This window comes from Thamnophis elegans, chromosome 12 (assembly GCF_009769535.1).
Source record: "Thamnophis elegans isolate rThaEle1 chromosome 12, rThaEle1.pri, whole genome shotgun sequence".
Classification (NCBI taxonomy): domain Eukaryota; kingdom Metazoa; phylum Chordata; class Lepidosauria; order Squamata; family Colubridae; genus Thamnophis; species Thamnophis elegans.
In genome coordinates, this window is record NC_045552.1 from 19,660,124 (window position 1) to 19,686,583 (window position 26,460).

Consider the following 26,460-nt stretch of genomic DNA (forward strand, 5'->3'; position numbering starts at 1 on the left):
AATGGGTGGAAACTAATCAAAGAGAGAAACAATTTAGAACCGAGGAGAAATTTCCTGACAGTTAAAACTATGAATCAGTGGAACAGTTTGCCTCCAGAGGTTGTGAATGCCCCAACACTGGAAGTCTTTAAGAAAATGTTGGATAGCCATTTGTCTGAAACGGTATAGGGTTTCCTGCCTAGGCAGGGGGTTGGACTAGAAGACCTCCAAGGTCCCTTCCAACTCTGCTATTGTATTGTATTGTAAGTTGTGCCATCAAAGGGGAGAGAGAGAGAGAGAGAGAGAGAGAGAGAGAGAGGGAGGGAGGGAGGGAGGGAGGGAGGGAGAGAGAGAGAGAGCGAGCGAGCGAGAGAGAGAGAGAGAGAGAGAGAGAGAGAGAGAGAACTGGTGGAATGGTGGGTTTGGATATTCTTTCAATCCACCCCCACTGTTTGCTGAAAGGACAAATTTACCCTTTCTTTTCTAGAGAAAGAAAGTATTGTGTTGTCCTGGAAGGAAGAAATGGTCAAACTTAAATGCCAAGGAAAACAACATTCTGAAGGCAGGATAACCTTAAACTGGCAGTTTGAATTGAAAAGAAATGATTAAAATCTCAACCGAGCAGTAGAACTGTGCCAAGGGCACTAAGCTTTTTCTTCCATTGTTTGGGGGTGGGGGGTGGGGGGGGTGGAGGGTCGATAGAAGAAAGACGCACTACGGAGTAAATTCAGATAACAGCAGTAAACAAAAAAGTCCTTTGCTCCCATCTCCTATCTGAGAACTAGTATTGGACGGTTCTAATGCCCCATGTTCCTTGATTCAGTTTGGCACAAAGAAGAAGAGATGGGTGTGAGGGGAGCGCCACAAGGCTGTTTTGTTTCGCTTCTGGCCCACTTGGAAGCCTTATCCACCATTTCAGTTTTGTCTGTTTTCTCTAGGGCAGAGGTGGGGAACTGTGGCCCTTTTATGACTGGTGGACTTCAACTCACAGAATTCCTGAGCCAGCCATGGCTCGGGAATTCTGGGAGTTGAAGTTCACCAGTCATAAAAGGGCCATAGTTCTCCACCCCTGCTCTGGTGCACGGTGCACAAAAGGTCCTGAAGGGACAGCTGTGGAGACAGAAAACAGGGTGTAACAAGTGTGCAAGAGACTTCGGTTTGTCGGTAGACTCCATCTCTTCATAAAATCATGGAATCGTAGGTCTGGAAGGGACCTTGGAAGTCTTCTAATCGATCCCACTGCCCAAGGCAGGAATCCTTACTCCATCTTGAACAAATGGTTGTCCAGTATATATATATATTTGAACAATTTCAGTGATAGAGCACACCACAACTCCAGGAGGCAAACTGTTCCATTGATCAGTCATTCTTATTGTCAAGAGACTCCTCTTTACTTCCAGGCTGAATCTCTCTTTAAAGAGCTTTTCACCCATTGCTCCTTGTCCTGTACTCAGGTCCTATAGAGAATAAGTTGATCCCCTCTTCCCTGTGGCAGCCCTTCAAGGATTGGAAGACAACTATGAAGCTTGCTAGATTAACATAGCTAGTTCCTTTATCTATTCATCCCGTACCTCAACCTGCTAAACCACCATTGCCAAACAGTGACACTTTCTGCATGCCAAGCGTATGTTTTTCTCTTACACAACAGTTCCTCCTTTAAGGGAGGAACTGCAATCTCATCCTGCAACACGGTGTGGAGATTGTGGGTGGTTGTGTAGCTACTGCTCTCCTTATAGGGTTTCTTTCTATAACAGACAGACAAGCAAGCAGGCAAGCAAGCAGGGAACACAGTTGCTTTTACCAAAATATACAGCAATCTATTCTATGTTCAAAAGTGAGCAGCACAAGTCATTAAAAAGCTATCATACTTAATCTTGTGTGTAACAGTGCCCTTAAATGTTACCAGGCAGAGTTGGCAAATAGCTTTTTTTTTCTCTTGCAGACTTCAATAATGGTGTTTATAACAGAAAAGCAAGGAAACAAAAGGAAAAAAAACCATGTAAATCTGAGCCCAAAGGTGAAAAGCTCTGATAGTTTGTACCTGAAATTGTTATTTGTCAAAAGGAAAATGTGGGGCTGAAATCCGGCTGACAGTTAAAATAAAAAAATAAAAATTAGGATGCTGTTTCTACAAGATCTGCCAAACAAAATTGTTTTGCAATCAGGTGGCCATAAAAATCCAAAACTTTCAAGGCTTAAGTAAATATCAATAAAAGGAGCTTTGCAATTTGCTTAGTCGTGGAAAGATTCCCTCAGAGGCATTCAGTTCTACCTGTGGCTGCTCTGCAAAAGTATCAGAAAACGGGTGAAAGGACCTAAGGTAAAATGATTCCTTCTTGTTTGGTAACACTGCCTGGGTAGGGCCCAAAAAGCTTGGATCTGCTTCGCTGCTTTATTAAATTATTATTTTTATTTATTAAATTTACATGCCACCCATCTTATGATTGAGGGACTCTCAATTGCTTACATTTATTTATATATTACTAATCTGTACTTATTTTTTATTCTACCTTTATTATTTTATAAGTAACTCAAGGTGGTAAACATACCTAACATCCATCCCTTCCTTCTCCTGCTTTCCCCACAACCACCACCCTGTGAGGTGGTTTGGCTTGAAAGAGAGGGACTGGTCCAAAGTAATCCAGCTAGATTTCATGCTTATGGTGGGATTAGAATTCACCCTCTCCTGGTGATTGGCCCAAAGTTACCTAGCTGGCTTTGACGCCTAAGGCAGGACTAGAACTCATTGTCTCCTGTTGATTGGCCCGAAGTTACCTAGTTAGCTTTGATGCCTAAGGCGGGGCTAGAACCCACCCTCTCCTGGTGATTGGCCCAGAATTACCTAGCGGGCTTTCATGCCTAAAGCGGGACTAGAACATTGTCTCCTGTTGATTGGCCCAAAGTCACACACCCAGCGTTCGTAAGTCCAGTAATGTGGGCACCCAATTTTATGACCTTGATAACAGCAGCAAAGTTGGTAGCAAACTTTAGATCCAGGATAATGGGTTCCCTCTGCTGAGCTAAAATAAAAAAAGCCTTCTCTGCAAGTCCCACCCATCCCATAATAACAACAATAATAATCATAATCATGTAAGTGATACCCATTTTCATCAGGGCACTTGGCACCATGTCCAAGAATTTTACAAGATACATCAACAAATTGCAGCTTCCTGCAATAACACCAGCGGAACTGCAAAAAACTGTGCTACTCGGAACATTTATTTATTTATTTATTTATTAGACTTATATACCGCTTCATAGGGCTTTCTTATATTTATTATATAGGGCATCTTATATTTTAAGAAGGTACTTGGTTGACACCTAGGACGCTGGCAGCAAACCGTATCAACCATTAGCACCAGTAAATGGTATTTGTGATTCATTTTTGAATGTTCAGTTGGATGAGTTTCATGTTTAATGAATAAAGTATAAATAATAATAATAATAATAATAATAATAATAATAATAATAATAATAATAATAACAACAGCAGCAAGGGTGGTCCCCATTTCATTCAACTCTCCGATGCAGGACAGAAATAGTGCCTTGCCTCCACAGGAAGATTTGTTGAGTCTATCTCTGCTCTTTCCAGCAATACAGTATTATTTCAACAGGCTCACCCTGATGATAATGTCCTGAGGCTGTTTTTTCTCTGACCTTCAGCGTTGTGGTTTTGTCTATCGATGACGGGTTCCATTCACTGGAATTTAACATGCCAGAATCCCATCGAAAATCACTGGGACCCATCCATCAGGATTACATCCCCTGGACACAGACCGACAGCCAGTGATCAAATACAGACCTCCAAGAGCTAGGAAATGCCAATTTTTAATCCTGAAAAGAAACTTCACTTTCATTTAATGCAGTTCAGCTCTGCATGGAGTAATAATCCCCAGACATGGGGACAATTGCTCATGTATCGGGGATAAACTGCAATATAGTATAGTGAACCCTGTTGGACGATGTCTTATCATCAATCCCTGGCATCTGCTTACGTCATTGTGTTTTATGTATCAGAAATCTATAGTCTCCTTTCAATTTTGCAATGGCCATTCATACTTCAATCTCTATAGAAGCTTGGTGATGTGCTTAGCATTTTGGGGGTGTATCTAGAGAGACTCAGAAAATGTGAACTACATACATGAAGTAAAAGTTATATATAACCACTGTTTCAAAGAACAGGTTCAGGCAAAACATCCAACTACTTGTGGATCATTTTTTTCTCATATTGGGATGATGAGCAAACAAAGTCCATATTTGGGGAAATCATCCTAAAGGACTTGGGAATGAAAGCAGTAAAAATAAATAAATGAAAGTGTGTGAAGTCTCTTCCAAATATTTGAAAACTCCCAACAACCACAATAATACTTAAGAATAGAGTTGAAAGGGACCTTGGATATATTCTAGCCCAACCACCAGCTCAGGTAGGAAACCCTATACCAATGATGGCTAATATTTTTCTTACGACGTGCCAAAATTGTGCACGCCCAATCAATCCTCCCACCTGCCTGTGCATTAATGCGCGATCCCCCCATGCATGCACGCATAACTCCTTCCCCAAGCTCTAGAGGCTTTCCTGAAGCCTGGGAAGAGCGAAAATGGCTCCCTTGCCCCCCGCCCCACCGGAGGCCTCTGGAAATGGACCATTTCCAAACTTCTGGTTGGGCCGTTGGGACTGTTTTCGTCCTCCCCAGCCTCCCAGCGGGCTTTCCTGAAGCCTGGGGAGAGCAAAAAAAATCACCTGAACAGCATGCACATGCGCGCAGAAACTGATGGCTGGCATGCCACCAAATATGGCTCCGTGTGCCCACTGTGGCACACTTCCCATAGATTCACCATCACGGCCCTATGCCATTTCAGACAAATGGCTGTCCGTACTCTTCTTAAAAGCCTCCAATGATGGAGCACCCACAACTTCTGAAGGCAAGTTCTTTCAATGATTAATTGTTCTCACTGTTAGGAAATTTCTCCTTAGTTCTAGGTCAGTGGTCTCCACCCTTGGCAACTTTAAGACCTGTGGACTTCATCTCCCAGAGTTCCTCAGCCAGCTTTGCTTTGCTGGCTGAGGCACTCTGGGAGTTGAAGTCCACAAGTCTTAAAGTTGCCAAGGTTGGAGACCACTGTTCTAGGTCATTTCTCGCTTTGATTAGTTTCCATTGATGGTTTCTTGTCCTGCTTTCAGGTGCTTTGGAGAACAGGTTGATCCAGTCTTCTTTCCAGCAGTGCCTTAGATACTGGAACGCTGCTATCATAGTACCCTTAGTCCTTCTTTTCTCTAAACTAGCCATATCCAATTTCTGCCATGGTTCTTCATATGTCTTACTTAGTCTTCAGGCCTTTAATCATCTTACCTCTTTCTATACCTCTTTCCTTCTAGGTTCTGAGATAGAAATTATAATACAGAGCTACTATTTACAATTCAAGCTTCCTCAAATGCCAGAGACACCCCAAAAGTTCTGTCCCCTATTGGCAGAAAAATAACCCCAAGTGTAAACAACAATGCAAAGACTTGGCTAACCCCATTGGTACAGGTCTCCCTTCCTCTCTTTAACAGTAGCATTCTGAATAATGCCAGCAGGCAACATATAACCTTCCCTTTCCAGTTTTGCAATGTTAGTAATGAAACCAACTTATGGGGAGAATTTTAGAAGTAGGTGAGAGTTCCAGAGTTTAGGGCCGAGAAGATAAATCTTTTTCTAACAGCAAAAATAAAAAATAATAATTCTGTTCCCCTCCCCTCTCTGCTAATTTCCCTCTCCTTATGCAAATTCAAGAGAACAGCAGAATAATTGTTAGGAGAAGAAGCACATTCTTCAATTACATTGTTCCTCCTTTGGGTGCTGAAGCTGAAACAACGTGTTAAGAAGAAAAAACAAAGGAGCTACTCGGTGCAGGGCCTGTTAATACAGAATGATTTAATTGTTTTTTTTCACCTCCTGTTGATACGTGAACATCAATCCGTGATGGTGTCTATTTTCTGCTGACTTTCTGGCAGCAAATTGTCATTTTATGTACATCGGCTTTGGAAAGTGGGCAGAAGGTGGTGCCAATGGTTCCACCACAAAACCGCGGAGTACAAAATCGCGCTCGACGAAAGCGCGCATTTGACGTCATCACAGCGCGACGAAAACATCGCGCTGTGATCGAAAAATGTAAAAATAAAGCGAAAACCTTACCCTAACCCCCCCAAACCTAACCCTAAACCTAACCCTAAACCTAAGCCTTAACCTAACCCTAAATCTAACCCTAAACCTAACTGTTAACGTAACGCTAAACCTAACGCTAACCCTTAACCTAACGCTAAACGTAACGCTAACGCTCTAAACCTAACCCTAACCCTTAACCTAACCCTAACCCTAAACCTAAACTAACCCTTACCTTTATGTGAATCGGCTTGCTTTAATTTTAATTTTATTTCAATTTTTAATTTTTTTCGTCGCGCTGTGATGACGTCACATGCGCGCTTTCGTCGATCGCGATTTTGTCCTCCGCGGTTTTGACGGGTCACGGGTGCCAACCCTTTGGGCTGCCTCCTTTATAGATTTTTTTTAAAAAAAAGTTTTGATATTTGGAGATCAACACTCAATATTTTATAATAGAAATGTTCTAAGTTTCTACCATATGTGGTGCACGTACCCCATCACAAGGAAGTATTGGTGCAAAATTCGGAAATGGTTGGAAGAAATTACTGAGCAAAAAATAGAACTGAAGCCAGAAGCATTCTTATTAGGACTATTAGACCAAAACATGGATAAACAATCTCAATACATAATCATACACATACTCAGTGCAGCCAGGATTGCTTTCACACAAAACTGGAAAAAAATCAATACACCCGCAGATGAAACAATAATTAGAAAAGTACTCGAATGCGCAGAGATGGACAAAATGACAACGGAAATAAAAGAAAGAGAAGAATCGGATTTCTATAAAGTATGGAATAAAATTTATAAGTGGCTAGAAAACAGAAGCCAAAACAGAAAATAGACAATTTAAATATATGGTGATATAAATAATTAATATTATTATAAGCATTAGTACTACTGTTGTTATATTATAGGCAAGTTAAAAGCAGTAGAAAAGCAATGCAGAATGGAGAACTATAAAGGCTAAGCAGGAAAGCCGATACAGAAGGCTGTATAATTACTTTATATTGTTATGTGTGTTTTGTGTTTTGTTCTTTCTTGTTGTCTTTTTCTTTGTTTTTAAAGATTAAAACATTCAATAAAAATCATTTTAAAAAAAGGGAAAAAAAGAAATGTTCTAAGCTTTTACCCTAAGCTGCATTTGATGTCCTTGGAGCAGATGCTACTAGGTAAATATAGGGATGAGTCTATATGGATGACTTCATTGTTTGACTTTCAGGATTACGTCTTGAAGATACAATTGTGGATGTTTGCTATCTGAGTGGAGGTAAATGATGCCTCCGTGACTCAAAATTGTAGTTCTACTGCCTACTATGACTCACTGCAATGCCCTAGTTATATTCAAACTGGGCAGAGAATATTGAATCCTATCATAAGATGTTGGCTTTTTCAATGACAGGCTTAACACATACGTAATAAAATGGCATTTGTTTTGTTTTGATTCAGGAAAAAAATAGTTCTACTTAAGAGTATGTGATGGTTCTCAAGTTTTAGTCTCTGAGTGTTTGGGGTTATGACTTCCACCAGGCTTATCCACTAGCCATGCTGACTGAGGATGCTAGGAGTGTAGTCCAATTTCATTGGACAGGGCCAGTTTACCTGTAGGACTGCTCTTCTCCAGAGATCTGGTGGAGTGGGCTTGCTCTGGATCTCCTTCATTAAGCAAACCACTTAAGGGATCTAGGAAATGTTCTGTTGCTGAGTGCAGTAGCAGAACTCTGTAATTTGAATGGCTCCAAACCTTGATGGCTTTCCATGAAAATGTGTCCCTCAATGTTAGCCATTTAATGACGTGTGGACTTCAACTCCCAGAATGTGCCAACCAACAACTTAAAGTAGCTAAAGTTGAACAACACTACAATAAGCATTACAAATATGGCTTTTCCCATAAGCATTGGGTCAAGAAGTTAAATGTTGCCTAGATATAAGGAAAATAAAGTCTATTGATCGGAAAGGTCGGCAGTTTGGCAGTTCGAATACCTAGCGCCACATAACGGAGTGAGCTCCTGTTACTTGTCCCAGCTTCTGCCAACCTAGCAGGTCGAAAGCATGTAAAAATGCAAGTATAAAAATAGGAACCACCTTTGGTGGGAAGGCAACAGTGTTCCATGCACCTTCAGTGTTTAGTCATGCGACCACATGACCACAGAGACGTCTTTGGACAGCACTGGCTCTTTGGCTTTGAAACGGAGATGAGCACCGCCCCCTAGAGTCAGGAACAACTAGCACATATGTGAGGGGGAACCTTTACCTTTAAGTTCTATTGACCACCAGGAGGCACTACAAGACCAGTTTTATTCCACGTTGGAGCTTGTATATGTAGTCAGAACTTTAGTCTGGGACTCATAATCTTCTACAGGAACTGAAGTCTTGGACCACTGTCCTTTAGGAACACATATTCAGTGCATTAAGTTTAGAGGCTGCTGAGGTTCTGGTCCTCAATGCTGTCCCAAAGGTGCTTTTTCAAGAGGCAACTGGACCATGACCTGGATGACTGAGAATCTCCATAGAGATCCTCAGTGCTGTTTCAGGAAGGAATATATGGAATCTATCAGGATGATCCACTTCCTTTCAATCTTGTTCTCCCTTCTGATCACATACTGGCTCTTAGTGATAAATAAAACTTTATTTTCCTTATATCTAGGCAACATGCATTTCTCATTCATTCCAACTAGCAGAGTTTCCTTTTTTATTTTTATTTATTAGATTGGCGGGTTAGGTTCGGGTGGGGGAGTGGAGGTATATATTTGTAAAACTTTTTTAAAACTTTTAATAAAAAACACCGCCCCCTAGAGTCAGAAATGACTAGCACATGTGTGCGAGGTAAACCTTTACTTTTACCTAATGTTTGGTTTATGCATTAACAGCATATGGCAGTTGATCCTCTTACTATAGAAAAATACGTTGCTTAGCAAAGAACAGTTTTACATATATACTGTATATAAAAAACAGATTATTTTACATAATCCTTAAATTACAAACTAGCATGACTTGTTAACATCCACATTTACCTTTTGCAAATGCCTTTCTTATTATCAAACTGATCAAGTCTTGGCCCCCTAATTATTATTTAAAAAGAGGTTTTAGGTGGAAACATGTACGAGTACGTTGCTTTTGATGGGAGTCAATATGTAACACGATAGAATCCTGGGTCTGGGCTTATAAACAGAATATTTTCTCTCTAGCTGTATCCTCAGGGGAACTGCTATAAATTCTAATATATAGAAGTGCTCAAGGACAAAATAAATAAAACTAACTTGAAAATAATGATTCTGAATATTTTATTTAAAAAAGAAAATCTAACGTTTATTTCAGAAATCGAGATGGAAATGATGATGACACAAAACTGGGGAAAGGAAGAAAAAGCAAAGATTTTTTGCAAATCTCTTAACAGGTAAATTCGGTGCTGCTTTTACAAACAGCTTTTATATTACCTGCCCTGTTTGGGTATCCCCAAAGCAGCTATTTTTAAAATCCCAGACTTGTCATTTTGTTTTTAATAGGGAAAAAAAAGCCAATGAAGATATTCTATTTCATATTTCACCAAGAATGAGGGGGGGGATAAGCAAACCAGAGCTAAAACAGTTTCATCCATTTTACTTTCTCGGGACTCATCCGTTGGAATTTATAGGCAAAACTAATTCATCACAATTCTACCTACAAATTTCCAGTTGACACAGCCTGCTGTGATAGTCCTATGCTGGGGTGAAATCCACTTACCTTTGCTACCGGTTCGGTAGCAATGTGAGCGCACGCCACCTCCGTGCATGCACAGAACCTTCCGCGCATGCACAGAGTGTCAAAATGATGTCTGGGCGGATGGGAGAAGCCTGCTACCGAGTGCGCCTGACAAGCGAGTAAGCAAACAGCAAAGTAAGTGAACAGTATTTTTTTTACTACTGGTTCAGGCAGCTGGCGTCTTTGCTATTGGCTCAGGCGAACCAGTCCGAACCAGTAGCATTCCACCCCAGGTCCTATGCGATGAGAGATACTGGATTTTGAATTCTCTGGTCATATCCAGGATCCACAAACAGGAGACTGACACATCCTTAAGCCAAACACTGTACTATTTCTTTAATTGGCAAGCTAGGAGAAGTTTATGCAAATACAGAAACATATAACATATCTTCCTATCTCATTCATCTCATCATCTCTTAAAATCTCCTGCCATGGGTCCATCAGAATGGTATAAATAGTCCACCTTCTCCTAATGTCTTTGGAGATTCTTAATTATCCAGGTCATGATTGTGCCAAAGGTGCTTTTTCGAGAAGCAACTGGACCTTCTTGTTATTCTGTGAAGATGTTTCGCTTCTCATCCGAGAAGCTTCTTCAGCTCCTTCTTGGATGAGAAGCAAAATCTCTTCAAAGAATAACAAGAAAGTTCAGTTGCCTCTCAAGGTGGGACACCTTCTCTTAAGATCTCAGATTAATGTTGTATTACATCTAGTGCCTGTAATTATGATTTTATATAAGTTTCAGCTGTCTGATACGGGTGTGCATTTTTCTAAGTTTACACAGTTTATATCTTGTGTGATGCTTTCACTTAATCAGAGGTGCCCAACCTTGGCAGCTTTAAGACTCGTGGACTTCAACTCCTAGAATTCCCCAGCCAGCAGACGAAGGTTGCATTCAGTTCCTGCTTTTGATTCTGAATGACCCAATTCAAAGAAACCAGAGCTCCTGTCACTCTGATGGCTGAACAGAAGAGGACTCTATGAGATTAATCTTGTCAATAAAGGAGACACTTGTAGCTGACAGGACGCTCTTCTGCAAACAAGACTTAACCACGTAAAGGGAAAGCAGCTCATCCTTTTTCTCTCTCCCACCCTGCCCTCTTCCAGGAGGTGGGAGAAGCCAAACTAAGAACAGAAAAGATCCCATAAATAAGCAAGAAGACATGTACTTTGCACACCGACCAAAGCTTTAATTACTGGTATCTTCAGCCGAAGCTGGAAAACCTATTTTGAAATCAGGGTGAGCTATGAGGAGTCAATGTAAACAATGCTGAGTTAATGGGCTAAGGACTTCTGTATGTCTGAGCAGGTATCATTAACTTGATCCTGATTAAATTAAATCAGGGAATAAGATCCGTGTGTCCTAATTCAGCTGCAGACCAATGTTTCATTGCCAAGCACAGGGGATGTTCCAAAACCAACTCTGGGATGGTCCAGGCTGCGTGATTAGAATCCAACAAGCATTAAAGTCTCATTTTCTGCCTGTGCAAAAAATGTAACGGAAGCTTTCAAAGTCCACCCCCGTCTGCAGGGTCCTAGCCATGAATAAATCCAGCTTCTACAATAACATAACTTTTGTAATACAGGTAGATCTCAGCTTGTTGTTGTTGTTAGTTGCAAAGTTTTGTCTGATGGACAATGTTCCTCCAGGCCTTCCTGTCCTCTACCATCCTCTGGAATCCATTTGAGCACATGCCTACAGCTTCAGTGACTCCATCCAGCCACCTCATTCTCTGCTGTCCCCTTCTTCTTTTGCCCTCAATTGTTCCCAGCATGAGCCTCTTCTGCAGGGAGTCCTTCCTTCTCATTAGGTGGCCAAAGTATTTGAGTCCTGAGCTTACCATTCATTTAATGGCCAATTGAAGTTACAACAGCAAGTGACTTACAACTGCTCCTCGCACTTATGACCGCTGCAGTGTCTCCATGGTCATGTGAATTTGGTTGCTTGGCAACTGGCATGTATTTACAATGGTTACAGATTTACGGGGCTCATGTGATCACCGTTTATGACCCTCCCAGGAGAATGTCACAATAAGCAAAAATCCATGCAGGGAGTCGGAGTCACTTAAAAACCATAATAACTTTCTTAACAATTGCAGCAAAAATGTCGTAACATTGGGCGCTCTCTTAACTGCATCAGTTAGCAATGCAAGCTCCGGTCCCAACTGTGCTCATACGTCAAGGACTACCTGTAGTAAATACTTTGTAGGCATTAGGTACTGTAAGCATCAAACAAGTATGGGGAATTAAGTCACAACTGGCTCAATGGCTAAGATGCGGAGCTTGTTGATCAGAAAGGTTGGCAGTTCAGCGGTTCAAATCCCTAGCGCCGAGTAACAGAGTGAGCTCCCGTTACTTGTCCCAGCTTCTGCCAACCTAACAGTTTGAAAGCACTTAAAAAATGCAAGTAGAAAAATAGGAACCACTTTTGGTGGGAAGGGAACAGCATTCCATGTCCCCTTGGCATTTAGTTATGCCGGCCACATGACCACAGAGACGTCTTCGGACAGTGCTGGTTCTTTGGCTTTGAAACGGAGATGAGCACTGCCCCCTAGAGTCGGGAATGACTAGCACATATGTACGAGGGGAACCTTTACCTTTACCTTAAACGTATCAATCGAGGTGTCACTGCCCAAATGCTCTCCTAACAGATTCTGTTTTACTATCTTGAAATTAATTGCTGCTTGATAACATAATTTGCTTCCCTTATCAATTTCGTTGTGTTTAAGTACAATGACAATAAAGATTATACTTACACCTGATTCCTAATTCCACAAGGCCTATCCAGTTTAAATACACACACACACACACACACACACAGCTTCTGAAACAAAGAGCAGGAGGAATCCGATCGCAGTTTTTCCAGCAAACAAATCTCATTAAACAGCACAAAATTTGTCAGCCAAAGCTCCCTTCATCGGATCTACCCTAGCCTAACATGCTTCAAAATCCTTCTGAAACAGTTACCTGTGGATTTTCGTATCCGAGTGATTTGCTAATAAGGAAAGGATAATCATTTCTTTCGGAGCTAGCGAGACGATGGACAAAGCCAAGACTTTGTGCTATTAGCACCAAAAAGCACAAGATGCATCTTTCGGCTATGAACACAAGCTCCGAAGAGAGCAGTAGGTGTCTTGCGAAAAGACAAATTCACCAGCTGGCAGCTCCGCGCTGTGTCCTTTCCCATTAAGTGTCTGTGTGTGTGTGTGTGTGTGTGTGTGTGTGTGTTTATATATATGAATATATGTATATTCTGAAGGATTTGGCTGGATTGATAATTTGGGAGCAAGAAACTACGTGGAATTCCCAAGTGCTGTCCTGAGAAGCAGCAGCAATTTGGGAAAAGCGTTGAAAAGCAAACCTAGAATTTTATGATTAAGGCCCATTGTTTGAGATACAAAATGAAGGATTGGAATTCACTAGAAGTGAAAACATTAGCATTAATTGTACCAGGGAGGGTGGCGGAGAACTATAAACATGTTAGCAAAATTGTTAATCTAAACTCTGAGAGACAGTGCACTTCTTCAGGTAATCCTCAACTCACAACCACTTGTTTAGTGACTGTTCAAAGTTACAACAGCCCCGAGAAAAGTAACTTATGACCTGTTTTCACACTTATGGCCATTCAGAATCCCCATGGTCGCATCATCAAAATTTGGATGCTTAGCAACTGGCTCATATTTATGGCAGTTGCTGTCTCCTACGACCCTTTTGCACCCCTCTAACAAGTAAAGTCACATCACAATCATGTTACTCACTTAACAGCTGCAGTGATTCCCTTAACAACGGTGGCGAGAAAGGTTGTAAAATAGGGCAAAACTCATTGAACAACTGTCTTGCTTAACTGCGGAAATTCTGGGCTCACGTGTTTGTAACTTTAGGACTAGATTTAGAATAACTGTATTGTCACTCTGAATGTACACTAATTGGCATACGTTAAAATGAAATTTTGTTGCATAGAAATTGACTACTTGTATAGTAGTTAAGATGTTGGAGTTACATTCAAGTAAGGCGCAGATGGTTCTTGCTCCTGGTAGGAACGAGGAAAAGGATGGCACTGACTGTACATTGTGGTATTATAATGGAAGCCCCAGACTTTCCTTTTCATGTTGCAACACTGCACACAAGTACACATCAGGTGTGATGAAAGAGACACACGAAAGAGCAACGTGGCAGAATTTTGCAATCTCATAGCCTTCCGAGAAAGAGGCTCAGATTAACAGTGTGCATGGTTCCAAACCAGATAACGTAGGGGGGAAAGCTTCAGAGTAGCCACACCTTAGAACAGGGGTGTCAAACTCAAGACCTAGGGGCCAGACGGGGTGCTTAGGTCTGGCCGTGGGCTACTCTGGAAACAGTGAAGGACTGGCCCGTGGAGCTCCTTTTTTGCTGGCAGAGGGTTGCAGGAGGCTGTCGCAGCTAAAAACAGAGCTTAGGAGCATGTTTTTGTTGGCAGAATGCTCGGGCCACCAGACGCACTCCTGACACGAGTGCTGTTGAGCTGGCCACGCCCCCTGCCCCTCCCAAGGCCAAACACAACCCTGATGCAGCCTTCAATGAAATTGAGTTTGACACCCCTGCCTTAGAAACTCTCAGGACAAATCTAATATCTTAGAAGTTATAGCTTTTGTTGGGCAAGATTCTGTCCACTAGATGCAAGCAAATAAAGGACTGAACTCAATTGGACTTTGTAGTGTTGTCTTTGGGATTGGGCCTGACAATAGGGGATGGTGTTCATATCATAATTTGCCCCAAAGTACATTCCTGAATTTCCGGTTTGCCCGTAGGGCTGGTTTTTCGTGCTCCGGAGGCTTCAAGGAAGCCTCGGAGGGCAAAAAAATGGCCACAAAAGAAGGCTAAAGTCAGCTGGCCAGCGCGTGCATGCATGCTTGTCAGATGACAGGGCAATGCCTCGCATGCACTGACAAATGGCTCCACGTGCCACCTGTGCCACGCATGCCATAGATTCACCATCATGGATATATATAGAATGTTTCCTTCCGGCCTTGCTTACAGGATTAACCCTGTAAAATGGGAAAAAAACAAAAGGGGATTTCTTCCAACAACCGGTTCTCCGAACTGCTTAGAAAGTTAACAATCAGTTCTCCCGAATAGGTGCAAACTGGCTGAATGCCTCGAGCGATTTCAACCAAACTTGGTACACAGATTACTTACCCTCTAAAAACAAATACTGTGGGGGTACGACATCCCTAATACCTCTCAGGGTATGTGTTCTGTTCTGTTAAGATAGTTCTGTTCTGTTAAGATACAGCCTGTTGTGCCTTAAAATGGCTTCCACTGTACAGTGCTGTGGAGTTGCCATGGTAATGGATTCACAGTGGCTCCCTCTAGTAAGGGGAAAAATCCAACATTAGAAATTGTGGCAACGTTCATGGAAGGAGGGTTGGGATAAATAAATACCTGGGCAGCGCTGGGTTATCAGCTAAAACTTATAAATGCGATAGGACTTTCCATCTGCAGTTCTAAAGACTTGGCATTTGGTCCAGGCAAGCATTGATGATGCTTTTCAGAAAGCTGGATAAGGTCTTCCTTCCTTGATTCAACTCAGTTGGTTACTGCATAAAAGCCATCTTCCATGAAGGTATTTCCCAAAATAACTTTTCTGTGGAAAATTGCATCCTTTGGAATTTATAAAGAACACACCTATTCTTAGAGAGCACAGCCAGAGCCAGATACTTTTTTTTGGAAAATGAGACGGTATAAACAGGTTTGATATCTTGTGAAACAAACAAAAAAGGGTATCCATGCAAGATATTGGACGGATAGGGTTCATTTTGTGATTTATGCCAGCGGGAAGAACTGAACAACAGAGCTCCTGTTTCCATCGACAGCCTCTTCATTTTCCAGTGTATTTTTTTTACCTCAGATTAAACGCAACACCCTCCTCGGTGGGTTAACATAAAGTTATAAATGGGACCAACGGGGAGAATAAATTATTGCAGACTTTTCGCTCTGCCTCATTCACTTCTTTTGAGCAGCTAATAATGGTTGAATGGAACCTGGCTGCATTTGAAGTTACCCTGGCAGAATTTCCTAGCTCAGAAGATAGTGCCTCGAGGAGGGGAGGAGTAAAAAAAGGAAGGAAGGCTTCTAGTTATACCTTTGCAAGGTATAAATCTACCCTTGACAACCAAGCAAGGATCAAAGCTTAGGGGTATGTTGGAGAAGAAGAGCTCATGGAAAGCAGGAGCTGGAATACCCATGCATGTTTTCACATGGAACTGCTTCCAAACATGTGGAATATAGAACATAGAACAGGGGTGTCAAGGCCCAGGGTCGGATCCGACCCCCGGGGTGCTTAGATCTGGCCCATGGGGTCGCCCTGGAAACAGCGAAGGACTGGCCCGTGGTGTCTCTGCCAGTGAAAACAGAGCTCCATTTTCACTGGCGGATGGTTGCAGGAGGCTGTCGCAGCCAAAAATGGAGGTCTGGAGCCCGTTTTCACTGGCAGACCCCTCAGGCCACCACAGGCGCCTGACACGAATGGCGTCGAGCTGGTCACACCCACCCTGGCCATGCCCACCTTGCCCCCCCCCAAGTCAAACACACAACCCTGATGCAATGAAACTGAGTTTGACACCCCTGACATAGACTAATAGAGTTGGAAGGGACCTTGGAGGTCTTCTAGTCCAACCTTCTTCTCAAGAGACCCTATACCATTTCAGACAAATGATTGCCCAGTCTCTTTTTGAAAGCCTCCAGTGATGGAGCACCCACAACTTCAGAAGGCAAGCCGTTAATTGTCCTCACTGTTAGGAAGTTTCTCCTTAGTTCCAGGTTGCTTTTCACCTTGATTAGCTTCCATCCGTTGTTTCTTGTCCTCCCTCTGGTGCCTTGGAGAATAATTTGACCCCCTCTTCTTTGTGGCAGTCCCTGAAATACTGGAACACTGCTATCATGTCCCCTCTAGTCCTTCTTTTCTCTAGACTAGACAAACCCAAAATCCTACAACTGTTCTTCATAGGCTTTAGTCTCCAGGCCTTAAATTGCCTTAGTTGCTCTTCTTTGCACTTTTCCCAAAGTCTCAACATCTTTTAAATATTTAATTGATGCAACTTTTTAAATTTTAATTTTAACTTACATTGAAGAGAGGTTCAAGAGAGGTTACTATAAAATCAAAACTTTCATAGAGTTCTTGTTACTCTTTGAGGTAGATGAGGTAATATCTCCTTCATGTTGAGATCAAACTTTGTTGACTGATGGACACCTCCATCTTGTTTTCTCAACAAGAGCATGGAAGGAAGGGGGGGGGGTTACCATTATCTTCTTCTTCTTTTTTAAAAAAAAACTTTCCTATCTAGTTTATAGCTCTGAGATTTCCCAGCAGTCCCCCATACAAACACTAACCAGGTTCAACCTGTCATAGAGTCTGAGATCAGCCCAGGTCAATTAGAAAGGGAGAGCAAAGAATGAAGCCGGAGAAGAACTATCGCCATTGGGCACACAAAGATGATTAAAAGCTACATTCCAGAAATGTGATTAAATCTGAGGCTTTCTAATCTAAGATGTACAGCAGAGAATTAAAAGTCTGAGAGAACAGCAGATATATATAAATTACATTTCAAGAAATCTATTGTTGCTTCAAGTTAATTCCCCAGATACACATTACTGATTACAACGACTTACATCTACCAATCTCTTCTGAGCAGAAAAGAAAAATTTATATGGTGAGTTAAGAATTTAAAATGAGGACAGAACTAGGCACATTGGATTGCCTTACGCAGAGAAAGTTTTATCAGCCCAGAGTTCCCCAAGTAGACTTCATTCATCTTTTTCCATGGGCATTTGTATCTAGTAGATAACCAGACTCAAGAAACTCAGAAAATTACATTCATATGGTAAATGAGAGTTTCTTATGATAAGAAACATTTCCAAACAGGACCAAAACATAGTATTCAGATAATTTTAAACATTGGGAAATAGATAATACTTCTGTAAGATCTCTTCTGTAAGTTGGACCATAAGGAAGGCTGAGCGCCAAAGAATGGAGGCCTTTGAACTATGGTGCTAGAGAAGACTCCTGCAAGTCCCTTGGACTGCAAGGCCATCAAACCGGTCAATCTTGGAGGAGATCAACCCTGACTGCTCTTTAGAAGGCTAGATCAAATATTTTGGCCACCTAATGAGAAGGAAGGACTCACAGGAGAAGAGCCTGATGCTGGGAAAGACGGAGGGAAAAAGAAAAATGGGACGACAGAGAATGAGGTGGCTAGATGGAGTCACCGAAGCAGTAGGAGTGAGCTTAAATGGACTTCCTTATGGGAAAAAGTGTTTGGTACTCATTGTGCCTCCAGGAATCAATTAATGTTGAGTACCGAAGTGTCACTGTATAGTATATTTTAGGATGTCCATGAGATTGCGATGGGTCAGACACGGCATCACAACTAACAAAAAGAAAGACCTCTTTAAAGGGAGTTATTATAAAAGTAGTTGTATAGCGTGTAGCAAGCTGTTTTGCATTTTGTACTTATTTGATCTGAAAAGAAATATAAAGTATTACGAAGTCTGTTTTTTTCTTTGCGTTTCATAAACCAAACAGAAGGAAAAATCAATTGAAAAGAAAAAAAAGAGTAGAAGAAAAAAGAGAGCAGAACAACAACAAATTATATTTATGAGCGCTTCTCTTGCAATTATGTATGTTATATATAGTTTTATACACAGTTTCAATAAAGGACCATATTTCATTGAAATCACTCATGAAACCCATATCTGTAAGCAAAACATTCCTAAGTCCCAAGTCACATTAGATCTTCAGCCCACTAATTGGGGCCTTATCTTTATCTTTCCAAAGATGTTGAGCCAGACTACGCAGCAATAAAAATGGCCCAGAGAAACTATTTCCATTGTCCACTCATCAATTTCCACGATATTCCAGATTAATATGGAGGGAAATCTGGCTGACTTCATGAACAGAGCACAATAAGCTTCTTTTAATGTAAAACTAACAGTTAAAGTCAAGGGAGGGGATGGCTCAGTGGCTAAGACACTGAACTTGTTGATCAGAAAGATTGGCAGTTTGGCGGTTCGAATCCCTAGTGCCACGTAATGGAGTGAGCTCTTGTTACTTGTCCCAGCTTCTGCCAACCTAGCAGTTTGAAAGCATGTAAAAATGCAAGTAGAAAAATAGGGACCACCTTTGGTGGGAAAGTGTTCCGTGTGCCTGTGGTGTTTAGTCATGCCGGCCATATGACCACGGAGATGTCTTCGCACAGAGCTGGCTCTTCGGCTTTGAAACAGAGATGAGCACCGCCCCCTAGAGTCAGGAACAACTAGCACTAGCGACACAACTGCTTTGCATACCAATGGAAATTTTTGTGCTCAACTGTGTAAATCAAGGACTACCTCTAGCCTTCCTCACAAATGGCAGCTCAGTGTGGACTGCAGAAAAAGCTGGAAGAAATTGTTCAAAATATTCAAAGACACTCCCTTTTGGGAAACCCAGTCTTAAAATTTGGCCAGGGATTCTTAATATATGGCAGTTTCTTGAATTAAAATGTTTTATTAAAGTTGGTATGTCCCTGACTGGCATCCAACAAATATCTAGAATGTGCTATTCTATCTACAGCAGAGTTCGCACTAAAAACAGTATTTCTGATGCTCATTGAGTTATCACAAAGGCCGTTTAGACACTGAAATCTTCTGAGGTAGCCATTAATTCAGGAACGGATGAGATGAAGCTCCAGGGCTATATGTGCTTGCCCAATTTCCTTTTTAATGTCCCCTTAGACAAAACCACCACATTTCAGGCAGTAAATTCTAGCATAAAGCTGGATTTAGCACCATTTAATAAATAAAGAGAATGTTTTTTTTCAAAACCGGTGCAATATTGTGGTTAGAAAGTTGGACAGGACAGAGGAGAACCGCCCGGAGTCCTTCGGGATTGGGCTGCATACAAATATATTTAATAAATAATAAACTAGGCATAAATCAACAGTCAACAATGGAATTTCCTGGGGTGACTTTAGCCTAATTCCACTCTCAGAAGAACTGAGGGGGGAAAGGTAGGTAGGTAGGTAGGTAGGTAGGTAGGTAGGTAGGGAGGGAGGAAGGAAGGAAGGAAGGAAGGAAGGAAAGAAGGAAGGATCATATCTGCTGCTTTAAGCTCCTGCAGAAAAGGTGGAAAATAAATCTAACAAACTCATTTCCTTAATTGCAAAACAGAACCAATATGATACAGTATTTAATGTGCCGTTTGACTCTCTGTCAATCCAATCAACCTTACAGGGTTGCTGTGATGGGGGAAAATCAGGAGGAAGAAATGCTGGCACCTTTGCTTCCAGAGGTAAGATAGAATAAATAACATTACATCAATCCAGGAAAAATTTAGAACACCTGTTTGTGTTGCTCCAATAAACTATCGTTAACTCTCCCTTCTGGAAATTATCTACTCCAGTGGTGGGTTTCAAAAATTGTTGGAACCTACTCTGTGGGTGTGGCCTCCTTTGTGGGAGTGGCTTGCCACCCATGTGACCGGATATGAAATTATGAATTAGTACTTAGGTCGGTCCAAGTAGCTATTCAGAAGTTAGTGGTTAGAAGCAATCATAAAGCAAGATATGGAATTAAAACCAGAAATATTTTGTTGGCTATTTGAAAGGGAGTATTATATATATTTAATTTTACACATGTTAGCAGCTGCTGGAATTGTGTTTGCACAACAGTGGAAAAACAGATATGTAAATGAATAAATATTACAATGTGCAGGAATAAATAAATCGACAATTAAAATCAAGAAGGCTTTGAATACTTTTTCACGTGGGATTGGTTTTAGCAATTGACAACTAACGGAAACAGAAATTAGAAATCCAAAAGTATGAAAGAAAACACCAATTATGTAAGGAAATGTCCCTAAAATGTATAAGGAAATATTACTAGATCATTATTAATGAGTAGATAACTGCGGGACATTACTCACCCACCAGTGGTGGGTTTCAAAAATTTTTGGAACCTCTTCTGTAGGTGTGGCCTGCTTTCCATGTCCACTGGTGGAACCTCTTCTAACTGGTTCGGTAGATTTGACAAACCGGTTCTACCGAATAGGTACGAACTGGTAGGAACCCACCTGTGATCTACTCACACTTCTGGTCCCCAACCTGGTACACCTTGGATATATCAGATTTTATCTTGAAGCATGAGGTAGTAACTCAGGCCGAATTATTATGAAGAGGAGATGGCTGCCGGGAAGATTGGCCTTCTTTTGCAAATTGGAATATCGATGCGGGAGGAAAACGAGAGATTTGCAAAAAGAGAGATGTGCCAAGATTTATCATTATAATGGTCCTCATTGGAGGCCGCTTGGTTATATAATAACCTGAAAGAACTAAATTCAGTCTCCATAATGGCATTCCATTCTTTGAATTAGAAGAATATGGATGCTCTTAGCAGAAGCTGTTATCTCTTCTTATAATCAGATTCAAGGCAATAAAAGAGAACCTTCCACTTGTATCTCCCCTGGAGCAGGAAAGTGATGCCCACGAGTATCAACCGGCCAATTAATGACACGTTGGTTGTTCTTGGCGAGGAAAGTGGAGAGGATGAGGGAACAATTAAGGATAAATGTCAGCTCAGATCAGATTCACAAGAGGAAGCGGCTAGTTATTTCTTTTTTTTTGAAAAAGGTTTTTTATTTTTAAACAAAGACAAACAAAACATTAAACATAAAACCCTCATCAATTACATATAGCATGTCGTTAGGTTACAAGCATTTGTGCATCACCACTTTCAATTGTATATAAGGTTACAGGTTTTCCATCAAGCATACATAGATACATTATTATCATTGTACATCATATAGTTCAGTTATAATTGATATTCTTTCGTGTTAAACAAATATTCTAGAAACTAGATTCACACATATATACCAATATTCCATTGCATCCATTGCGGCTAGTGATTTCTTAATGGAACCCAGAAAACAGGTTTCCTGTAGCCCAGATGAACAAAACGGAGGTGTGGCGGCTACAGCCAATTTTCAACCCGACAGCTGACATCTTGAGTGGGAGAAAGGAGGAGAGGAGACCACAGAATTCCAGGAAAAGATGTAACACATCTCTTTAATAATAACTGCAGAAAGCGGACCAGGAAGGGGGGCCCTCATCCATTTCCTCCTTCAAAACTGAACCAAGCCATTCTACGTAAAGCAGCATTCCATTGAGGTCCTATATACTGCACGAGTCAAAAAGAGGGCTGTGAAAATATCTACAGACCCCTTACATCTTGGACATAAATTGTTTCAACTTCTACCCTCAAAATGACACTATAGGACACTGCACACCAGAACAACTAGACACAAGGACAGTTTCCCCCCAAATGCCATCACTCTGCTAAACAACTAATTCCCACAACACTGTCAAATTATTTACTAAGACTTTATTACTATTCTTCTTCTCTTCCTTCCCGGTATTTATCTCTCCCTGCTTATGACTATAACCATGTTGCTTGTATCTTTCAATTTATATTGCTTTTATTTGTTTCCTAGTACAGTTTGATAGCTTATTAGTAACCTTGACCATCACTAAGTGTTGTATCTTTTTATTCTTGATGAATGCATTTTATTCTCCTTATGTACACTGAGAGCATTTGCATCAAAGACAAATTCCTTATGTGTCCAATCACACTTGGCCAATAAAGAATTCTATTCTATTCTATTCTATTCTATGCTATGCTATGCTATCTTATTCTATTTAGGAAGAATGGATTTGGAATACAAATTGAAAGAGATGTTCGAATCACTTACTGGAAAAGAACTTTCTGAGGCTTTTTTAAAAAAAATACAGAATGAGACTAAAGAACCACAGATTCTGCTTCCATCTTTTCCCCTTTTCTGCCCAAGCAGGTTTTAATTCCACCGGCAACTGCGCCTGCTAATCGTCTTCTCCAATAACCGTTTCCAGCATTAAAGCACAAGGGCATTGGGTTCCTGTTGCTTCTAATTTGCTCGAGCTCGTTTTCCCATCCACTTTAAGCAGCTACATGCAAAAACAGCAGACCAAAAAAAGAGATAAAGAGGGGAAGGCTTAGGGGGGGAAAAAAGTGTGGTTTAGTGGTAAAGACTGGAGGACTCTCCAGAGACTGCTAATGAGACACAAAGCCACCTATCTAGGTTGCCGTTGTTTTTTGTCTCTTCAAAGGCAGGCAGGATTCTGCTTGGACAAGTATTATAACAGGGGAAAATATAGTGCAGGAGGTATCCGTTTTGATTCATAACCCTCAGCCTTTTGACAAGGTTCAGAGCATGGAAATCATATTTCTTTCCTCGCAACCATCCGGAGGAAAGGGTTGTGTTTTCGAGAGGCTGAAAAATGACAATGAAGATCAGAAAGAAGCCTGCCACCAATGAGCATCAAAATGGAATTTATAACACGGAAAGAACCTATCCATCACAGTTCAAATTCTGCCTGACAGCTTTTTACTTGATTGATCAAAAGGTGAGGTTTCCTTAGCCTGGGAAAGTCTTCATCAAGAGGCAACTTTACATTTCAATAGACTTCAAAAGGTAATGGAGGTTCGGGAGAACCGTAGTAAATTTCCGGCTAAACGGGAGCAAGCGGTGTGAGGAATAATACAATCCTGGGCAACATGAACAGAAGCATAACATCTACATCCTGACACATAAAGATAAAGGTTCCCCTCACACATATGTGCTAGTCGTTCACAATTCTAGGGGGCGGTGCTCATCTCTGTTTCAAAATCGAAGAGCCAGCGCTGTCCGAAGGGGTCTCCGTGGTCATATGGCCGGCATGACTCAACACCAAAGGTGCATGAAACGCTGTTACTTTCCCACCAAAGGGGGTCCCTATTTTTCTACTTGCATTTTTACATGCTTTCAAACTGCTAGGTTGGCAGAAGCTGGGACAAATAGGGAGCTCACTCCGTTACGCGGTGGTAGGGATTCGAACCGCCGAACTGTCAACCTTCTGATTGACAAGCTCAGCGTCTTAGCCACAGAGCCACCGTGTTCCTTAGGACACGTAAAAGTCCCAGTGTATTCTGCACTGGTTGGACTGCAGCTATAATACTATATCCAGTTCTGTACATTACAGATTATTGGTGGTCCTCAAGTTACGATTGTAATTGAGCCCACAATTCCGGCAATAAATTTTGATGACTGTAAAGCAGATTACATGAGTCCAGACCCAATTTTATGACTGTTTTTGCAGCAGTTGTTGTGATTGTGGCAGTCATAAAATGAATGCAGCAATCATTCAGTGAATGATGCAGCTGTTGAGCAAACCCCATTGTTCGCCATAGATCAGGGGTGTCAAACTCGATTTCATTGAGGGCTGCATCAGGGTTGTATTTGACCTCAGAGGGCCAGGGGTGGGCGTGGCCCTGGTGGATGTGACACAGGATTCGTGTTGGGGGCACTTGTGGAAGCCAAGTGCTAAGGCAGAACTTCCCTCAGACACTCCCTCGCTCTCATTATATTCTTTCTATCCCCCTCCCTCCCTTCCTTTTCTTCTTTTTCCTTCCCTCTTCATTCTCCTTTCTTCTTCCTTCTCCTCTTTCCTTCTTTTTCCTTCCTTGCTCTCTTCCCATCTTCCCATCTTTTTCTCGGTCTTTTCTCTTTCCCTTTCTCCTTTCCTGTCCCTTCTTGCATGCTCAAATGCAAAAGGGGAAAGATTTCTCCTTTTGTTTTGTTTTTAGTTTGTTTTGATAGCCCTCTGCTCCGTTTATCCTGGCTGACCTCAGTTTTTGCTGGCAGAGGCATTGCGGGCCGGTCCTTTGCAGTTTCCAGGCCAGCCCTGTGGACCAGATCTAAGCACCCCATGGGTCGGATCCAGCCAACAGGCGTTGAGTTTGACAACCCTGTTCTAGAGCATTCAACTATCACCCAGCAAAATCCAGGTGATCACATTTTGGAAATCTAACTATTCTTTCTTTGAATTTGGATGTCACCCCTTTGACAGCCTCGGAGATTAATTTAACCATTTAGACCTGTTATTAGGGATGCTGGTAAAAGTAAGCAACTGTGAATTGTGATATCTCGTTAGGTTCAGAGACAGAGTGGAAAAGATGTTGCCAAGAAACCACACAATGTGTCCTCCAGCAACTCTGTTGTATCTCCCCAAAACAGAGGAGACCAAAAATTTTGGGACGGTCTTGTATTTTTCAGATATTTGCAAATATTGGAGGGTCTTACTGACCCTTTAAAAATCACCGGATCTCTGGCCAAATGGCTACTATCCCCACCCAGCACATCTGGAGGCTAATATTCCTTCAGGCCTGATGTGTTTCCTGAGACTCAAGAACTTAAGCATCCTGCTCCAAATGGACAGTGGTCTACCACCTGCTCTTTAGCTACTGCATTTTTTGGACTATAAGATGCAATGGAGTATAAGATGCACCAAGATTTTGAAGAGGTAAACAAAAAAAAATAGTTTTTGCCCTCTCCGGCTGCCAGGAGCACTCTACAGGCCTCCCAAACCCTCTCCATGCCTCATTTTTGTGAAAAATGGGCCCATTTTTGCGAGAAATGGGCCCGTTTTTGCGAAAAGCAGGCCCATTTTTTGCTCATTTGCTCGTTTTGCTACTCCACAGCCCCCCAAGAGCACTTTGCAGGCCTCCAACACCCTCTGCATGCCCATTTTTTGCAAAAAACAGGATGCGCGGGGCGGGGTTGTAGAAGGCAAAAAATGGCTGTATTCAGTGTATAAGATGCACCCAGATTTTCACCCTCTTTTTTGGGGTGGGTGGGAAAGGTGCATCCTATACTCCGAAAAATACGGTACTTCCATCTCCAAATGAGCAAATGATTAAAATCGGCCAACACTGGTTTAAAGTCTATGGAGATTCTCAGTCATCCTGGTTTTGGTTGTCCCAAAGGTGCAATTTTTTAAAAAGAGGAAGAAGAACTTTCTGGTTTTTCTTTGCAGACATTTCACTTCTCATCCAAGAAGCTTCTTCAGCTCCCCACCATCCAGTCAGAGCTGAAAAAGCTTCTTGGATATGGGTAAGGTGACCAGACGTCCCGATTTTGGCAGGACAGTCACGATTTCTAACAATTTGTCCTGTGTCCCGGGGCTTTTTTAAAAAGTCCCGATTTTCTGGCTTCATGTTGAAAGCCCAGTGGATTTGCTTAAGAAATCCTAACCGGGGCAAGACAAAAGACACTCTGTCTAAACCCTCTCTCTGTCTCAGTACTTTCATTGAAGATATTAAAACGTTAAAGCAAGAAAACGGACTCCCCGCACCCCTTTTACATCATTTTATAAGAAAAGATGACCCAGTACCATAGAGCTGCAGGAAATACTTGGCTAGAGAAGTCGCGAGTGTTCCTTCCTGGATTTTCCAGAGGGGAGGGGCACGGAGGTTGGAGGTTGGCTCGTGTGGAAAAAATGGTGACAAAGTTTCTTTGAAAAATATTTCCCTGACTAATTTCACCATTTTAATTTGCTCAGTTCTTTGTATTAACATCTACATCATTCTGGATTGACTTGGAGTCCCTGCCTGCTGGTAAGTGAGCTGGTTTTTTTCTTTTCTTTTTAAATGTATTTTAAAATAATATTTTATTTATTGTGCATAGGATTTTTTAAAATAGTTTTATTCTGTGTGGATTCTTTTTTTAAATTGTCTTAGA

The 26,460-nt window shown here is 41.6% G+C and overlaps 1 protein-coding gene across 2 annotated transcripts in view; it reads right to left on the reverse strand.

The window, feature by feature from the left end:
* LOC116515333 (mannosyl-oligosaccharide 1,2-alpha-mannosidase IA-like) overlaps window positions 1-26,460 on the reverse strand; it is a 205,582-nt gene that overhangs the window by 71,271 nt on the left and 107,851 nt on the right. The gene's annotated exons all lie outside the window — the stretch shown is intronic.